Genomic DNA, 14,830 nt, shown 5'->3' with positions numbered 1-14,830 from the left:
ACATAACCTCTACATCTAGCTATACCCTTCCAAAGTAACACAGATCTACCCATATCACTTACCTCCTTGACAAGAAACCCCCATACAACTACTTCAAATTCATAAAACTAATACAAAACCCCCTACAACATCATCTCTTAGACGGTGATATCCATCCTAACCCTGGTCCACATACAACACTCCCCAGTGACCCTCATAACCAAAAACCCTACACCACCTCTACCCTAACAAGGCCATCTAACTCCCTTCTGATAGCTCACCTTAACATCCGTAGCATCAACAATAAAATATCCCATCTTCATGCACTTCTACATGTCCACAACTTTGATATCCTCTACATTACTGAAACTTGGCTTAGACCTTCAACCAAAGATCAGGAAATTACCCCCCCCCCCAGGATATAACATCCTGAGAAAAGACCGGACTACCAAAAAAGGTGGGGGAGTAGCCATTTTTTATAAATCAGAACTCCAACTATCAACCTTCAATGTGCCACTTCCCACAAACCCCACAGCAGAAACCCTTTCAACCAAACTGCAAATCAATAACCATAAATCCATCTACATAATCTGTTCCTACCTTCCCCCAGGAAACAATATCAGTATTCTGGAAAATATACTTAGTAGCCTATCTATACACCTACCCCAGGAAACCATTGTCTTAGGCGACTTTAATATAGACTGGTCTACTTGTAGGTCCCCAAATCCCATTAACCACATAAATCTGTTGGTTTCTCACAAATGATAACCACCCCTACGAGAATCCACAAACAAAGTGGTAAGGAAACCTTACTTGACTGGATTCTCATAAACAATCATCCTACTACTTATAAGCCAGGAACCCTTCCTGATGACATCAGTGACCATGCTCTTGCCTATATAATTAAACAAAAACTTCATAGGCCCAATCCTACTATTTTTAAAACCTCCCGCTCAAAAAAAAACTTTCACCCTGAGAACTTCCAAACAGAACTGAAGGCTTGTGACTGGTCACCACTGCTTCATCTTCCACTTGATGAAGCAGTTACCTACTTTAATACTAAATTCCTTCAAATCCTAAACTTTCATGCCCCCCATCGCTCATCCAGAATAAAGACCAAAACTGCCCCTTGGATCACAAAACAAACAAGGCAAAAAATCCTTCTAAGAAATAAAATCTGGGCCAAGTGGAGAGTCTCTAAAAACCCTTCTGACCACCTTTACTTTAAACAATTAAGAAATGCTACAAAAAAAGACATCCTACTAGATAAAAGAAACTTTTACATTCACCTCCAACAAGCCCACAAACAAAAACCACAAAATTTCTGGTCAGCTATAAACAAACTACTTCATCCAGGTCATACCAAGTCTCCCACCCCATCGGGGATCACCCAAAATAACCCTAAACTCATAGCTGATTCCTTTATCAACTACTTTATTGAAGCCATACAAACTCTAGCTAATTCTCTACCACCCACCAGCTCCCTCCCACCTAATACCACATCAAACTCTATTCCTTCTTTTCACATACAACTAATTCCTACATCCCTCATTTGTAACCTCCTTCTAAAACTCAAGCCATGCACCCCCTCTGCTTACTGTATACCAGCAGAATACCTGCAAATTGCAGCTAAAGTTATAGCCTACCCTATTTCTATCCTTATTAATAGAACTATTTCAGAAAGTAAAATCCCCCTTATATGAAAGGTATCTCATATCATTCCTTTACACAAAGGTGGGATATCAACTGACATTTCCAACTTTAGACCTATCGCCTTACTCTCTCCTATAGCTAAAATAATGGAAAAATGTATCCACCAACAACTACTTGTCCATCTTCTCCACAACAATTTGCTTGCTAACTGCCAACATGGTTTCAGACCATTCTATAGTACCTCAACTGCCCTGCTATCCTTTTCTGACTGTATAAACAAAAATCATAACAATAACACTCTTTCCTCCGCTTTATTTATCGACCTTTCAAAAGCCTTCGATATGGTCATCCATAATCTGCTTTTAGATGTATTAAAATCCCATTCACTGGACGCACAGGCGTTACTCTGGTTTAAATCCTACTTAGACAACCATCATCAAGCAGTCCTTTGGGATAATATGCTGTCAACTCCCCTCCCCATAAACCTTGGAGTACCTCAAGGTTCCATCCTAGGCCCTCTTCTCTTTTCAATGTTTATTAATGACCTAAATACTAAAATTCCTCAAGCCACCTGCATTCAGTATGCTGACGATTCTACTTTAATCTGCTCTGCTAGGTCCCCAACCACACTCCAGACCCTCACCCAGTCTGTATTTCATACTGTTGAAAATTGGTTCATGCAACACTGCCTCCTCCTGAATGCAAAAAAAACAAAATTATTACTCTTTACTCCCACTCTAAAATCACCACAATTTCACTTCACTATAACCTCTAACAATGGAACCACCATATCCCCTGATACCACAACCCGTCTCCTAGGCATAACCATTGACAACAACCTTAGCTATGACAATCATATCAACACTACCATAAAATCTGTCAACAAAAAAACTGGGTTCCCTGTATAGAATCAAACCCTTCCTTACACCTACAGCCAGAACCACTATAGCCCAAACTCATCTGATCTCTACCCTGCTTTATGCTTCTTCCATTTACACTAACCTTTCCAAAAGCAACCTTAACAAACTTGCCACTAGCTATAATAACATAGCCAGATTTGCTACCGGCAACCCTTTTAGAACACACCACTGACTCAACCTCAAACAATTGGAATGGTTAGAACTGCAGCACCAACTACTCTATCATCAATTTATTATAACCCAAAAGATACTTTTCCACCCTAATAATATCCCAATCCTCAATAATCTGACTACCCCTTACAAAAACCTTACTACTCTTTGCTCAGCAGATAAGCTTCTAGTTTCCACTATTAAATCTAAAAACAAAGCTGGAGACTCTCTTTTTGCTAACACAGTTGGCAAGGCCTGGAACCAGCTTCCAAGTGAACTTTCTACACTCTCTGCCACACATCTTTTTAAAAAACATCTCAAAGAACATTTTAAAGCTCACTGGCTCTGCCCCTGCACTAACCCTGACTGATCTCTCCCCCTTTACACATTCCTGCTATCCCTTTTATTTCTCTTCTCCAGGGTACTTTACTGCTAATTATTCTATGGCCTTTTTGCTGTACTATGTTGTCCTACAAAAAAAAAAAAAAAAAAATCACACTTTTTCATTTATTGTAAATTTGTTGTTGATCATCCTCTTTTGCAAATATCCCAAATAATGGTATTATCTGTATATGTTGATAACTTTTCTATATTATTATTGTATAATAATGTCTTTACCTGTCTGCTTGGAGCTTTTCTCCCCGGGCCTCTACTGAAAATGGACATGTATCCAGTTAGACTAGCCCGGTCAACAAATGTAAATAAATAAATAAATAAATAAAAATAAATAAACAGCCTGAACCTCTGCAGCCTGACTCCTGCTTCTTAGAAGCATGGGGTTTCCAAGACCTCCTTTATCTTTTTATTGCCTGAAACAGAACAATCCTCTCACATACATCTGTCCCATACCTTTCAGGCTGCAGACATTAAAAGCAGAAAAAAAGGCTCTTGAAAATTAGGTGTATCCAGCAAATACTCTGGACATCTATTCAGCATAAATGTTTAATACCAAATAGAACATAACTCTTCCCATTTCTATTTGGAATGTGGGGACTACTCAGAAGTGTGTTTAATTTTTAAAGAATAACAAAAATTATGAAAAAATATCAGCATATTGTCAAAGAAACTTTGAAATGTGTAGACCTAAATGAACTGTCAGACAAGGCAATCTGTTTTTGCTTCAGAGAAAGGGAGATGTATATTTTAAGTAAGATGTGTGCACTTTCTTTAAATTATTGTTGATAGTAGTATGTTTATCTTATAAAGTGGTTTTATGTGTACTAGACAGCTCCAAAAATCATACATGATGAAAAGGATTCAAAAAATTGTGTTAAGGGTAAAGCAAGCCCAAAAATAGGGACATACCTCTAAAACTAGGAATGTTCCCCCAAAACAGTGACAGTTGAAATATCCGATCTGGCCCAAAATTCATCAAAAACTCCATCTCAGCACTAATCCTCATCTTCTATTACTACCACAAAGCCAGTGATCTTTTTTCAGTAGATGATTTATGGCAATTAAAAAAAGTATCACCTGTAAGCTGAAGTTTCTCTTATCCTACAATTCAGAAATGAATTATAAAAATTAATCAGGTTTGTTCCATGGTGTCATTCGTATAAAGGTATAGAAATAGAATAATGTTTAAGAAAATCATAATTTCTTATTAAATCTATACTTGAACCATGGATTTAAAACAAACCAGTGTAACCTTATTGTGGTTTTCTAAATTCTTTGCGTAAAATACTTAACATTTTTATAATCTTTGCCACATCAAACATCATAGACCATCCCTGGAATAACTTTAGTTTGAATGATGTTTAAAAACCTTATAGATGTAATTACCTGGAAATTAGACTGTTTATATGTTGCACTTAGCTAAAAGCTAAAATCTGTGCAAGTTTTACAAGTTACTACATCTGTACTTCTACGTGAACACAGTTTGATAACTGTTTTGTAAATATATTAATAATTTGGTATTTAGTCCTATGTAATTTGTAAGGTGACTTTTTTCAGTATTATATTTTGTACCACAGGATGGTTACTTCAGCTGCAAAGTGGCAAAATGGTCTGTTCATACCTCTCAACCTCAAGAAATCTGAGCAAAGCCTGAAAAAATGGGGGACAAAGGCTCAAAAATATAGACATGTTTTAAATATTGCTCTTATAAACTTAAAAAGTTGCTAGAGTAACAGGGTTTGTTTTAACAGATATTTTCTGAAGGATTTGATGTCTGAAACTCAAATGTGTGTCATTATTTAAGTACTTCAGTCTTCAGATTATCCCAGTGATTTGCTAGAAAAAGACAAATTTTATGAGGAACAGACCAAAAATATGAACCAAAAATCTTGACATTCTGCAAAAATCTGGACAACTGAGAGGTCTGTCTGTCCTGTTGCATATCTATTATTGAAGTCATTCTTAAAAACAGTTCTGCTATGAATCATTGAACTGAACAACCCCAAGTATTGGAAATCTCAAAAAATAATGCCCCAAACATAGAAAAGTGAAAAGATTAACTATGAAAATGTTATATACACACACACACACACACACACACACACACACACACACACACACACATATATATATATATATATATATATATATATATATATATATATATATATATATATATATACACACATACACATATATATATATATATATATATACACACACACACACACACATATATATATATATATATATATATATATATATATATATATATATATACACACACACACACACACACACACACACACACACACACACACACACACATATATATATATATATATATATATATATATCTACACACACACACACACACACACACACACACACACACACACACACACACACACACACATATATATATATATATATATATATACACACACACACACACACACATATATATATATATATATATATATATATATATATATATATACATATATATATATATATATATATATATGGGTCTACTTTATCAGATCAAAAACCTAAAATGTTGAATTTCATTATACCAAAACCATAATACCAAAAGTTTAAATTACTGAGTCTGATAAACCTGAAACCTTACTATGCCGACTTTCAAATTGCCAAATTGCAATACACAGTCGTGACCTATATCTCCCTTCACAAGCAAATTGTTAGTAATGAAAAGAAACAAATTAAACCGTGCATACCGACAATTTCTTCAGAAATGAACCATAGGGTCTTCAAAGAAAACCTGAATTTTTATGTTAAAAATTAAACTTAAATTAATAGGAGACACATTTTTTAAAGTTTTGCTGCCGCCTGCATAAATTTAAGAGCTGAATAGTTATGTAATTTGGTAGTTAAGGAAGTAAACATACCAACATTGTATAAGAACAGTTCCCCCTGCTCGATCTGCACAGACGTGGGTGTATCTTGTGTGATTGATGTTCCCCTCCAGCTGAGTGGAACAGGAAATTTGCCCAGTGCCTCACTGTAGTGCAATCTCAATGTTGGTATATTTAACTTGCAAGGGATGTGGGGGTGCATGGAGGGCACAGTCCCATGCAAAAACATTAAAAAAACAATTGTTGTAGGTAATTTGCCAAATCTCCAATGAATATTCATGTGGCATGTGAATATATGTCCATGAATATTCATTGGGAATTTTAACACATCAGCAGGTATTAGCTGTTTGGCGAGGTTTAGGTGAGAGTTCTTACTGTTCACTAGGGGAAGTACTGTTTTTATATATAGCTAATATAGCGTCTGCACATTGCCTTTCGGTATTACAAATGTCAGTGTTGTGAGGTTTCAATATTATAAGATTTGGTAATTTAAATTTCAGTATTTTCAAAAGTCAGGATTGTGATTTCAGTATAATGAAATTTGGTATTTTAGGTTTTCAATGTTATGATGTGTGTGTATATATATATATATATATATATATATATATATATATATATATATATATATAGATATAGATAGATATACACACATACATACGTGTGTGTGTGTGTGTGTGTGTGTGTGTGTGTGTGTGTGTGTGTGTGTGTGTGTGTGTGTGTGTGTGTGCATGAATGTACAGGATATGCACATATGATATTTTCTCTGGTTTAGCAAATACTTACCATAATTTCATATAACAGTATTCCTAGTAAAGGAAATGGAAACAGTGCTGTAAAGATTTGGTTCCAAAACCATTAAATATGTAATGCTCCTTGAAAACTTTAATTGCAACAGTATACATGGCAAAAATGGCTACATTTTTTTCAGATGTATTCTAATATATTTATGTGTAAATATATATATATATATATATATATATATATATATATATATATATATATATATATATATATCTACTTCAGTAGATTGAACTTTTACAAGTTCGAACCACATATGGCCAAGACCATAAGTTCGAACTCGTAAAAGTTTGAACACTGAAATAAAACACATAAAACAAAAAAACACAAAACTAAATGTCTATAGCCTGCACCCCCCACACCCCCCTTACTTAAATATATCAACTCCGAGTTCACACTACATTGCAAAAATGGGAAATCTTCCCTTTCCGCTCTGTACGGAGATCTCCATTCAGTCCGATCGAACTTTTACAAGTTTGAACATATGGTCTCAGCCATATGTGGTTCGAACTTGTAAATGTTCGATCGACTGGGCACCCATATATATATATATATATATATATATATATATATATATACACACACACACACATATGTATATATATATATATATATATATATATATATATATATATTCTCTTTAGAAGATTGAAAGCACATAACACTGAAATTCAAAACACTGAAACCAAAATCTTGAAAATTCAAAACATTGAATCCCATAACATTGAAAATACATAGGAAACCAACATTTAATATATGCCAGCACAACTATACACAGAAACAAATAAAAAACAAATTATATTACACTTCTCCATCTATAAGAAGGGGGACAAGCCCCCCTGCACCCCCCACTCCCCCTGCTACTTAAATATACCACCTCTGAGATTGCACTACACAGAACAAAACTGCAAACTTAAATTCTGCGCTTAATGACTGTATGTTTAAATTGTAAAAACTATCCTCAACCTTCTCTTAGAAACACTAACATTACGCATTACTATATATCTCTCCGATACTTACTGCAGTTTTACAGGTCCTCAGTCATATTCCCTTCTTACTTGCTATACTGCAACATAACACATCTTAGTGTAGTGCAGTGTGATCTCAGAGTTGATATATTTAAGTAGTAGGGGCTGTGGGGGCTGCAAGGAGCCTTGCCTCCCTGGTATATTTGAAAAAGTATAATATGGTTTGTTTTTTATTTGTTTCAGTATGTAGTTGTGCTGGAATATAGTACATGTTGCTTTCCTATGTTTTTTCAATGTTATGGGATTCAATGTTTTGAGCTTTCAGTGTTTTGAATTTTCATGATTTTGATCTCAGTGTTTTGAATTTCACTGTTATAGGCTTTCAATCGTCTAAAGTGAATATATATATATATATATATATATATATATATATATATATATATATATACGGGTCTACCTCGACCCACCGATATTATGTTTCTCCAAAACGTAATTTCACAACCCTGTTTTTCTAAAAATGCATTTATCTGAAAATGCCCTTTCACAAAAAAAGAGTCAAAGAAAAGCAAAACAAAAAAAAAAATATATGACAACATTGCACCCCCCAGCACCCCCACTACTTATATATTCTAACACCAAGATTGCACTACAGTGGGGAAAAGGGAATATTCCCTTATCCCCACTGTTCCACGATCTAGATCAACCTCGGTTTCTTTTCATTGACTCGTTTTTTTCCGCGAAAGTGCATTTTCAGATAAATGCACTTTCGGAAAAATGGGGTTGCGAAATTACATTTCGGAGAACCGTAATTCCAGTGGGTCGAGGTAGACTGTATATATGTATATATAATCTAGATAAGAATGTATGACTACACACATGATGCATTAAATGGGGTGGAGGACGTCTATTAGCATTTAACAGGGAATTCCTAGAGAACGGTTTTCTGCAGAGTGGTACTAAGTCTATGGTCCTCACATCTATTAATCCAAAACATATATAAAAAATATTCTATGACTTCCAACATTTCTGGTTCAGCAGAATTCCAGATGGGCAAACAGTTATTAAAGATACTTTGCCACATATACATGAAATAAAAATAAAATTATGGCTGGGATCAAAAATTATCAGCTCCTCCAAAAGAGTTTGGCGATTTTTTTTTTCTGGAACATCCATGCTTTTGTTTGCTTTGAGAACTGGATGTGAGCTGTTTTTGAGAACTTTCATGGAGCTTCAGGCCACCACAGGTAGTGCTAATGAGTTAACTGTGTATACTAGACCAAAGTTAAATATTAGATGAGTACTTACTGGAGTTAATAAATCCAAAGGATAAACCCGAACCAAAAAACAAGCAAACCACGGCACAACAGGACCCGGAAAACCAGCAAGGTTGCAAATTGAACCCACTTTATTGTAAAATAAAACCAAGATAAAACCAAGCGCTTTCCCTCGGTTATTACCGAGCTTTTTCAAGGTGAATGACAAACACTTGCTGTTTCAGCTCCAATGTTTAAATACTAATTTTAGTCGTCATATGGTCTTCTTAATTAACAAAATTCCAATGTAGCTAAAATGCAGCCGTAACACCCTCCAAATTACAATTTTAACTGCTCAACATGTGTATAAAAACTAATAAAAACCAGATCCAAAACAATAAATGTTCCTTCATAAAACATAACCAACATACATTTAAAAGTGTATGTCATAAAATTTGTAAATGCTGTTTAACAAACTTTTTAGTGATGCTGCTAGTCTTTTGTAACTAATAATAACCAGCTTTTACACTAAAACCCCAGTTTATATGGAACAATATCTAATTTATAGTCAGTTTTTTTCTGTACAAACAGGAATAACAAAAATACCAATTGGACAGTGTATTTAATATTAAAGAAAATATCTTACATTAAAAAATATATATTACAAACATACTGGAGTTGTTACTGAATTTGCATGTGGAAGGCAGATTGTGTTTACAGGAATTACTGGACGTTGATGGTCATGAGGTAGTGCAGGCAGTCACAATGTGGCAGGGTGAAAGTGAGCAGGAGGGTGGTTTGGATGAGACAGGGGCTCAAAGAGAAGTTTAGGGAGTTTTCTGCAATTACCACTTGGGTAGTTCAATTTGACAGTGGGTAAAGTGCATTGTCGTAGTGATCATCTCTTGGGCTTTATAGGGTATGCAGCCTTTACTGGCAGGGAGATGTTGAGAGTTTATCACATCCCATATCTCTACATCTGTAAAAGAAAAGATTTAGCAGGTGTAATATGTAGATGTATTTGAGTGGTTAGATGCATATGGAGTCCAGTGGATTGCAGAGTCTGAAGCCCTAGGATTGCGAGACTTGAGAGCAACTCTTGCAAACTTGAGTAAAAAGTGGTCTGTAAAATGTAGGGCTAGGTCATGGGATGTTATTGCGTTTTGTTTACCTGATTACAGTCATCCTTCTGAAGGATCCTAGTCAAGCTCTCACTTTAATAAATTATTTGTTGATGATAAGGGGAGCACATAGATTGAGCGGAGATAATTTGTAGTTATATTATGAAAATCAGTTTAGGATACTAAAGGCAGTGGACAAGTTGCTGCATTGGGAGAATAGAAACTCAGATAATGACTAAGAACTATTTTACCCAGAGCAGGGGTAACACCTGTGAGGACTGGAAAGTGACTTTATCATGGGGTTTTCCATTAAGTCATTTTGTAAAAAGGTGTGAGGAAGCATGTGGCAATTAGCAGTCAGCTAAATGCAAGGAGTAAATTGTGCAAACTTTGTTGGACAAAGAAGTACAAGCAGGCAGGATAATAGGTACTTTGCTTTCACCACCATTCAGTAGTCTTAGGGTGCCACTTTTGGAACTGGTTCCTAAGAAGACACTTTGTGAGTATCCTTCCTGGAAGAGAATTCTGTTAAAGCCGTTATTGATATAAGAGCAGTACGAATACACTATTTCTTATTGAATGAAATGGTGAAAGTGAGTTTGTCTGTTAAAGGCTTTAAGGACCATTATTTAGTCAAGTTAGATACTGAGTCAGCCTGCCATTGGCTTCCTGTGCAGAAACAAGATTGACCAATGTCAGGAATATGTCTGGAAGAGAAATTTAATTTTGATAAGGCCATGCCTATGGGCAGTGCAGTAGCATATGGCACCTTTGAGAAGTATAACAAAGCTCTACACTGGCTGTGGGAGAAGTGAGCTCCTGATGAGAAGTATGTTCATTATTTGGATGATTTCCTACTGGTCAGTGGAGGTCAAAAGAAAGTTAAGGTAAAGGGGCACAGTGTTTTTTGTTTTGCTTTGTTTTAGATTTCTGCAGTGAGCTATGTGTGCCTTTAAGAATGGAGAAGGAGGAAGGCCCAGCAAAGATGCTTACATTTCTGGATTTAGTGTTGGATGCAAGTAAAGGTTATGTTTGTCTGGTGGAGGGCAGGTGGGGGAAGTTGAGAGGCAAAATTACAGAATGAGGAAATTTATCTAATGTCAAGGTGAAGGAGGTAATAGAACTTTTGGGTCTGCTGAACCTAGCTTGTAAAGTGATAAGGCCAGGTAGTGCTTTCAGCACATCAATGACAAATCTGTCAAGAGGGAGGAAGAAGCATTACAGAGTAAAGGTGAGTAGGAAGATCAAGGATAATTTGTTTATGTGGAAAGAGTTTTGGGTTTAGTTCAATGGTGTGGCAATGCGGCAGAATGATTAGGTAACTTGATTTATATTTGTATACTAAAATGACAATTAGTTAGGGATAGGATTCTATTATAGGGGTTTATATTACTTCATCTAAAGTTCATTTCATCTAAACTCATTTTACAACCCTCTTACTTAACTCCATAGTTGCACATCCTCAGAGAACAGTGAAAACACCATGCATGGTGAATCAATGCTGGAGCAAATTACAACCTACTAATCTGTCGGTACAACATGATGCTGACCATTGCAGTCCACACACACACACACACACACACACACACACACACACACACACACACACACACACACACACACACACACACGTATTAGATTCACTTCCCTAATAACTCCTATGATAAGAAGTGACACATTCAGGCACTTTAGGTAGAATTCTACACTTCTCAATGAAGTTAGCTTAGATGAAATGAACATTAGATGAAATGATATAAACCCTATTTAGAGGAAAATGGTTTGCAGTTGCATGACTGGCGCACTGGACAACGGAGAGCAGGAAGGCTATCACCCTTTTGGAGTTGATGCCCATTTGGGCAGCAATAGTGGTCTGGCAGAATGTCATGTTTAACAGGAAGTAAGTGCCTCATTCCCACTATGAGGCAGTTGTGCCAAGTATTAGAAGAGAAATCATCTAGATCTCAAGCAGTGCAGGTTTTGCTGAGGAAGCTCATTTTACATTGTATTAGGATTAGTTGTCTTTGTCTGCTACACATATTTTTGGAAGACCAAAATGTTGTCTAATAGTCCTGTCTTACTTTCAGTTCTGCAAATTTTATTCCATATGTCAAGGCACATCCATTGGCAATGCCAAGAGGTTTGAGGAATTGGCAGTTTTTAGCAAGGTGTTTTGTGCAGCAGTCTTGGACTGTGTAAACTAGGAAGGCTTATAGTTCAGCTTTACTGGGATTCTCTTCTTTTGCAGGAGGCTTTTTCTTCAAAAAAATGTTTTTGTCTGTAAGTATAGTGGCAAGATATGTGGTGTAGAGCTGACAGTTTGAAGAGGCAGTTAGGAGGAGTTGGATGCATTTGGTAGGCGTAAGTGTGGCAGCAAAGTTTCTTGGTTGCATTGATTGGAAGAAGCATTGGTTGATTGTGAAGGATATTGAAATGCTGGGAAAGACTGACAGGCGTATCCTTATACACGTGTCAAATGGGAAGTAATCGCTTTGCATATTATTGAAGGGATTGTGTGATGTATGCTTTGTTGGCAACAGTCTTGTTTTTTCTGTATGATGGGACATTAGTGAAATTCTAGTGAACTTGAAGAGGTCAGCCATTTGCCCAGCAGAGGAAGCAGTGTTAAACTGTCTCATTACTTCTAAGACAAATCAGACAGGTACAAGGCAGAAAGTAGTTTTGATAAGGAATATTGAATTGCTATTGTGTTCTTTGCAGTGTTCTTTGTACTGTGACAATAAGATCCAACAAAATGGGTTATTTTATTATTATTTGTTTAATAAACTGTGCTTTGGACAACTAAGTACCCAAACCTCTTGCCTTAGGATATTTCCCTATTTATTGTTTACTCTGCTTTTGTTGATGCCTGTAAATACTCGTCTACCAACATAACTTTCTACATTTTCTGTATCTTGTTCTAATATGTACTAACACATTGGAGCTTTTCATTCCAGATGTCCATTGAAAATTGTTCCTTATCCAGTTGGACTTTTCCAGTAAACAATAATTTTATTTATTTATTTTATTTTTATTTTATTTTACATTTGTTGATTGGGCTAGTCTAGCTGGATATATGTCCATTTTCAGTAGGGGGCGGGGAGATAAGCTCCAAACAGTTCAAATAAAGTTCACTTCTACAGAAGTACATATTTAAAATGCAAATACATTCACCGTAAAGAGAAAAAAAAATTTAAGTGGTCACACATTTATAAAGTATAAAAAAAATGCAAAATATTTTACTAGACTTAGTACAATTTCTAATGAAGCTATAATTAAATGTTCAGAAAGAATAATAGCTAAAAGGTACAGTATAAATGTAGATAAAAGGAAGATAAGAAGGCAATATGGAGTAGCAGTTGAGTAATACATCTAGTAGTACAACATGTCACTTTTTTGAGAATACAGTAATAAGTAAGAGTAGGATGGAGAGATAGAATAGTAGTTGTTATGATGAAATTGTTGCAGAGATGAGAAGGTAAGGTTGAATCAAGTAACATGAGCGTTTTGGTCAGTCAGGTTTAGTACAGGGGCACATCCAATGTGTTTTGAGGAAGAGCTTAAGTTTATTTTTGAACAGAGTAATAGAGGGAAGTGTGGAAAGTTCGGAGGGAACTAGATTCCAGGTTTTTCCAACAGTATTTGAGAAGAGAGAGTCTCCAGCTCTATTGTTTGATTTATTGATATTTACAAGACATTTTTGTGAAGATCTTGTTATAGTAGAAGTTGAATAAGGTTAGATAGGATGGGTGTCTTGGCAGGTTGGTAAAGTATCTTATGGGCAATGGCAAGTTGATTAAATTTCAGCTGCTGCTGTAATTCAAGCCACCCTAGGTGCTTTAGATTAATACAGTGGTGTGTTCTGTAAGGGTTACCTGTGGCAAATCTGGTTATATTATTGTAGGAGTTTTCTACTTTCTTATGGTTATTTTTCGACAGATTAGTAAATATGGGTGAGGCATAAAGAAGGGTAGAGATTAGATGGGTGTGGGCAATAGTTATTCTAGTTGTAGGAGTGAGGAAGGGTTTGATCCTATAAAGAGAGCCTATTTTTTTATTAGTAGTTTTCAAAGTGTTGCTGATATGGGTATCAAAGTTAAGGTTGTTGTCTATGGTGATACCTAGCAGTTTGGTAGTAAGATCTTGGGATATAAGAGTACCATTATTGGATGTTACAGTGAAGTCTATTGGGGAGATTTACTGGTAGGTGTAAAAAGGAGAAGTTTATTTTTTTTTAGGGTTTAGTAGGAGACAGCGTTTTGTAAACCATAGTTCTACAGAGTTAAATATGTCTTGTGTATGGGAGTGAAGTTCAGATACAGAAGTGGCTGAGCATATAAGTATAGAGTCATCAGCGTATTGTATACATGTAGCTTGGGGAACTACTTGGTGAAGGTCATTGATGAATACACAAAACAGGAGAGGGCCCAGTATGGACCCTTGAGGGCCACCAATATTAACAGGTAGATGGGTAGAAAGAATGGTGTTCCAGAGCACAGCTTGATGTCTGTTATTTAAGTAGGACTGGAACCATTTTATAGCTAGTATGTCAAGTGACAGAGATTTGACAATGTTTATGAGTATATTGTGATTTACCATGTCGAAAGCCTTGGAAAGGTCAATGAAAAGTGCAGAGGAAAGCATGTTAAGTTTACATTTTTTGTTGATGGTGTCTATAAAGGAGTGGAGGGCAGTAGTAGTGCTATGGGAAGGTCTGAA

Source organism: Protopterus annectens, chromosome 2.part0 (genome assembly GCF_019279795.1).
Source record: "Protopterus annectens isolate FY-2018-M chromosome 2.part0, PAN1.0, whole genome shotgun sequence".
Classification (NCBI taxonomy): domain Eukaryota; kingdom Metazoa; phylum Chordata; order Ceratodontiformes; family Protopteridae; genus Protopterus; species Protopterus annectens.
This window is presented reverse-complemented; position numbering follows the sequence as displayed.